The sequence below is a fragment of the Pteropus alecto genome, unplaced genomic scaffold, assembly GCF_000325575.1.
Source record: "Pteropus alecto unplaced genomic scaffold, ASM32557v1 scaffold427, whole genome shotgun sequence".
NCBI classification, from domain to species: Eukaryota; Metazoa; Chordata; class Mammalia; order Chiroptera; family Pteropodidae; genus Pteropus; species Pteropus alecto.
In genome coordinates this window covers 341,749-347,348 of record NW_006440618.1, presented here as the reverse complement: position 1 = coordinate 347,348, position 5,600 = coordinate 341,749, and the positions used below count along the sequence as shown (strand labels likewise).

Genomic DNA, 5,600 nt, shown 5'->3' with positions numbered 1-5,600 from the left:
ACCTGGAGCCTCTCTCACCTGTAGGCGAAGCTAGGCAGTGAGGCAGGCGGGCGGGGCTGCGGGGCTCCAGGTGCGTGCCGGAAGGGGCAGGTTTTCGGTGCGCGGTTCCCCGGTAGCCTGTGTGCGCACGGTTGGCGCCGGAAGTCAGACCTCAAGGGAAGTTTCGTTTTCTCGCAGTGCAAGGCCTTTAACGGAATGATCAGCCCTCCTTGTCCTTCGATTGAACCAGTAAGTCGTCCTGCGGCGCTCACGCCGCCGGGCAGAAGAGGCCGGACACGGTGGCAAAGACGTCTGCGTGCTGAGCGGTGGTCTCTACTGCTGTTCCTCTTCCCACGCGGACCCTGCCGCCGCCCCACGCACTGCCGCCCAGACTCGGGCCTCAACTGTTCACTTGCCCTACCTGGTGGTGGGGGTGGGGCGGAGACCTAAGACCTGACCTTCCTCCGGTGCCCGCCCCCACCGCAAACCTCAGAACTCGCCCGGGTCTCCTGAGATCTGGAGCCAGCATGCCCACCACCGCTCATGAACTTGTTTGACTTTATTTCGCCAGGACTCCATTTGAGCGTTACGGTGGATATTTGCAGGAGGAGAGAGAAGAGGAAGAAACAGTATTGCTTCCTGCCGTGTTAAGTGTGGGACCTAGAGGCCGAATACCGAATCTGAACCGCAATCTCCCCAACCCCTGCCCGGTGCTCTCCCTTCCCCCACTCTGTCCCTTTACCCTCGCGTCCTAGGCTCTCCCTATTAGATCCCCACCGCACCACAGCCCGGCGTTCTCTCTCCCATGCCCTACTAACCGGTTCCTCAAGTGCGAAAGCAGTCACCTCGTAATAAACCACGTCCCCAAGTGTTGTTCGGTTAGATGACAAGATTCATTGGAAAGCACTCTGTACACTCTAATCTGCAGCACACTTGTTAGCAATTCTCTTTGAGATTTCACTGGCACCTTTTTTTCCACATAAGGTTGGTCCGTGCCTGCTCAAACTATTGAAGTGCTCTTCTCAGATAACGAATTGGTAGGCGGAGGAAGTTCACAGGCCAACTAGAGAGCCAATATAGATACAGGTGTATAAAAGTGAATCACAGTACTTAACAGGAAGTACTGTGAAATTATTTTCGTATGTATGTTTAATGTTGATGGTGCAGAGGATAGTAGAGCATTTCAGGAAGGAGGAAGAATGATGCCAAGGAGTCAGCTGGTTGAAATGGTCAGTGGCACCCTGGGTTTTCCCACCTCCCCACTATTGACATTTGGGGCCAGATAATTCTTTTTCAAGAAGGATGTTATACAGTATCACTGCCCTCTTCCTACTCTCCAACAGTACCAAAAACAAAAATGTGTCCAGACAAAGCCAAATGTGTCCCCACCCCCATCCCCAAGAACTCTTTGACTTAAATGTTGCCTCTAATGATGGTCACTGGAGATATCAAGGACCAGAAGCTCAGACAGCCCTATGTCAGAAAGGGACACACTCCCCAGCAGACAACTAGCAGTCCTGCTAGAAGTATCTCAATTCTGCTCTGAAGCCTTGCTCATTAGCATGCTGAATGTCAAAAATGGGTTTTTACATCACTGTTGTGTATTTGCCAAAAATGTTTTAAATGAATCTAGTTATGGGGGGGGAGGGGGATCAGACAAATACAGCTTGAGAGACAGACGTTCTGCAAAACAGCTCCATCAGACTCTTCAAAAAGTCAATATCAAGAAAAACAGGAATGCTAGGGAGTCACTCCAGATGTTTGATCCTACACCAAGTTGAATGAAAGAAACTATGAAAGAGATTCAGGGGACAATTGGAGAACTTTGTATGTGGAATATATATTAGAGTATATAATTGGCTCATTAAGTGCTTCAGTGTGGCGATGGCTATTTACAAGAATGCCTTGTTATTAGGAGATGTGTGCTCAATTTTGGTAAAAGTGAACTGAAACTTTAAGCAAACCATCAGTGGAGAGTGTCTGTGGGAGGAGCTAGGGTTTATGGAAGTTCCTGCACTGTGTGTAATTGCAAGACCCTACAGGAAGAACTCTATAATAAAGCTCTAGGGTTCTAACTTGTCTTCCATTAACTTCCTTATCCATCATAAAAAATACCCCTCCAACTTGGCAGGCAGGACAGAGTGTGCATGTGGCTTGCCCTGTCTACATGTTCTGGAATATGACCCTTTATCCTGAATAAGTCCTTTTGGTAACAGAGCACGTAGTCAATATTTTTTAGTCAACATTTTAGGAGTTCATCTGGGATCCAGAGAAGAACCTCGACAGCTTCAGGGCAGATGAGCAACCAGATTCTGGCTACTGATATAGAGCCACTTGGGCTCTTTGCTTGCTCTCCGATTTGGAAGCTTAGGGTGTCTTCTGCAATTGAGCTTTCACTTTGTGTGTTTTGAAGTTCTCTGGACTTTATTCAGGATTCCTTTAGAGGTTGTGTGTGTGTGTTTGCATGCACATGTGTTGAGAAGGCCTGTTTATCTGTTCTCTGTGAGTGCTCATTTTGGCATGTTGGCCTGATTTCTTTGGAAACAGGTTGTCCTTTGAGACTAAACTGGCTTTTGCCTAAAGATCTCTTTGGGAACAGTGGTTATTTCTACTGAAATGAGTCAGTTTGACCCAGTCTGTTCTGTCTTAAAGAGAAGAGTGCCATCCAGCTTAGCCTATATCTGGACTCCCCAAGGGTTAGTTATTTTCCTAGAACTGGCTTCTTGTCTCCAACCTGGTCCTCTGTGATCAGACTGTTCAGGCTGGCTGGTGTCCGACCTGCATGTTGTTCAAGCTGTTGTAAATTGTCTTGGGTCCTTTGTTCTAGAGAAAAGTCTTTGAAAAATGGGATCTCAGCTATCTAAATATTTTAAGACCGTCCCTCCTCCCCCAAAGATACCAAATACAGGTTAAAAATGTGGGCAGTTTTCATGCTCATATTTAACTAAATGGACATATCTGACTAAAAGTAATTTAGAAAATTAGTGGCTACTCTGGGGAACTTGAGATTCCCAAACTTAATTTTCTTAAAACTTAATTGGACAATAATAGCACTAAAATTGGTAAAACAGCGGAATTGTAGAAGGGCCTGGTTGAGATCCCAGTAGTAGAAGCCTCACAGTGTCTGTTGCTTCCCTTTTCCTTGCCTTATAGCTTAACGATTGTCGCCAGCAGCTTGACCCAGATCTTGGAATATCCCACCGTGGAAAGTAGCCCTGAAACTTATGATTAATGCCCTACGTTTACTGATCCTTCTCGTCTAGCATTCTTTCCAGACTACTTCCATCTTTGTCTCTGGGTTGCTAATGCCAGCGTAGGACTACGTTGCCAGAGGAACGGCCCCAGCACAACAGAACCCTCCTCCTCCCCCACCCCCTTGCAACCATCACATAGCCCCTGGAATAATGCCTTAAATATCCTAAGTAGAACTGAGAAGGCAGTTTTTGAAGGTGTTAGCCTGCTACCTTCTCAGATCACCCGTGCTCTGATAAGATAATAAATGCTTAAGTATCCCAACTCCTGTGTCCGTCTATTGGCCGAAGGGCACAGGCACTTTCCAGCTTCAGAATGCCTATTTTGACTGAGGTTTTGAGGCTTCCAAATGAGACCAAGAATTTGAAGTCGCCTCTTTTAGGAGTAAAGTCTTAAAATTAACAGAGTCTACTGGAAATGTAAAAAGAGAGAATACGGTGTCTGAAGCCATGAGTTCTTCCGTAGCACTGAGCAAGCGCTGCTTCCCCAACTCTGCCTCACTCTCCACCTTCGATGCCGTCTTGCCTTCTACTTCTGCCTCCAGTGCCATTTTCCCTTGAATTCTCTCCTGTTTCTTTCTCTAAACTTATCGGTACTTTCCAATTTAAAATTAAACCCTCTAGGGATCCTAACAGACTCCAATTTTCATATGTCCCCCGGACTAAAGCTGTATTACGAGCCATTGTAAAGGAATTCCCTAAGGTAACAGGATCCTCACAGGTTTGCTGAGGAATTTGATATTGTTCAGGCCTATCAGCCTGGGTTTTCTGATTTTATTTGGCTAATTCATATATTAGTTGGTGAAGGTCAGGCTTGACACTGGATGGGAATTGCCAGATGGGAACATCCTGAAAGGGACTTAGAAAAGCAAACCTCTAATTTTTGAGAAGAAACTAGAAAACTTGCTAGAAAACTACAACATGCAATTCCTAAGATTTTCCCGCAGCCTGTTGTTGGAAGCAAAATTCAGACTTGCTCACAAAAGTCCGATAAATCTGTTCATGACTATTATAGTAGACTTCAGGTCATTCTTAAGGAAAATTCTGGTCTTCATATGTTGACTCCACTTGAGTAACTTTTCTTTGTTAATGGACTGAACAGAGATCTTTCCCTCTTGTTTAAGAGAACAAGGATGGAATGGGAGACTATGGCCACCCTAGATTTGGTTAATTTGGCCAATCAGCTTGCCTGTACTCTAGATGAGCTACCTAGAATTAAGATTGCCAAGATTTCTTCATTTTCAGCCTTGGCAAATGAGAGGCCCTATGTGAAACAGAGAGACTCCAAACTTTGCTGTCATTGCAAAGAGCCAGGACACTGGAAAGGGATTGCCATAAATTTAAGTGTTTTAGAGGTTCTCAGCCTTCTAACCAGCCCTTTCAAGGTCCTCCTAATCCCCAGTGATGGGGCTCTGAGGAACTACAAGGGCTTTTCCCAATCCTTCCTCTTAATCAACTCGGAGAAACTTCTCTTCAAATTGGTAAGTTAACTATTTCTATTCTTATTGACACTGGTACGACATTCTCAGTGTTCAACCCCACTGTCATAAAACAACCCCTGCCTCTGAGCAGTAAGACAGTTCAAATAGTGGGCATTTCTTTTCCCAAAAGGGAGAAATAATGTTAGGGTTTGATGGTAACTGTCAGAATGACCAATGAAATGAATTAAATGGCCTTTCAACATCTTTTATTTGTTCTGTTTTTGATGGTACAGTAGCTGAATCTGAGAGCCCTGGTCAATTGTCCCTTTTGGACCAATTGCCATCTTTATGGGCAAAATCTTCAACTGATACGGGCAGAATCTACAGTGTACCTCCTATTAAGATTCAAATTGATCTTTCAAAACTTCTTCCCACAATTAATATCCTGTAAGTAAAGAAGCCCTTCAAGGTATAAAGCCCATAATGGAAGATTACTCAGGGCCTTATTATTCCTTGCACAAGTCTCCATTACACTCCTATATTACCTGTGAGAAAGCCAAAGATGAGGCAAGATAGTTAGCCTAGGGAAATCCCTTGCCTCCAGGATATGACTCTGGTATTTTTCTTTAGTCCTTTACTCAGCCCTCTCCCTCTAGCTGCTCTGGAATTTCTCTTGTCCCCCAGCCCTCCCCTTGTTTTGATTTCAAGCCCTGAGACTCCAGTATGAGAAATAAGCAAAGGCCAGGAGACTAGAGAGATGGCCTTGGGCCACCTCCTCCTCTTCAGGTGGCAGGAGAAACAAGCCAAGACCAGGAGGCAGGATAGATAGCTTTGGGACACCCCACCTCTAAAAAAACAAAACCCTGTAATTAAGACAGCTTGAGGCAGACTCTCTCTCTGAGCTGGAGCATTTTTAAGTGTGTGCTTTCACTCTGGTAAAACTTGTACA

The 5,600-nt window shown here is 45.2% G+C and overlaps 1 long non-coding RNA gene across 1 annotated transcript; it reads left to right on the top strand.

Moving 5' to 3' along the window:
- Positions 1–19: 19 nt before the first annotated feature.
- LOC112484184 lies at positions 20–866 on the top strand. The gene is made up of 2 exons (XR_003047910.1): positions 20–228; positions 551–866. It is a non-coding gene; the product is annotated as an uncharacterized LOC112484184 (long non-coding RNA).
- Positions 867–5,600: the final 4,734 nt, after the last annotated feature.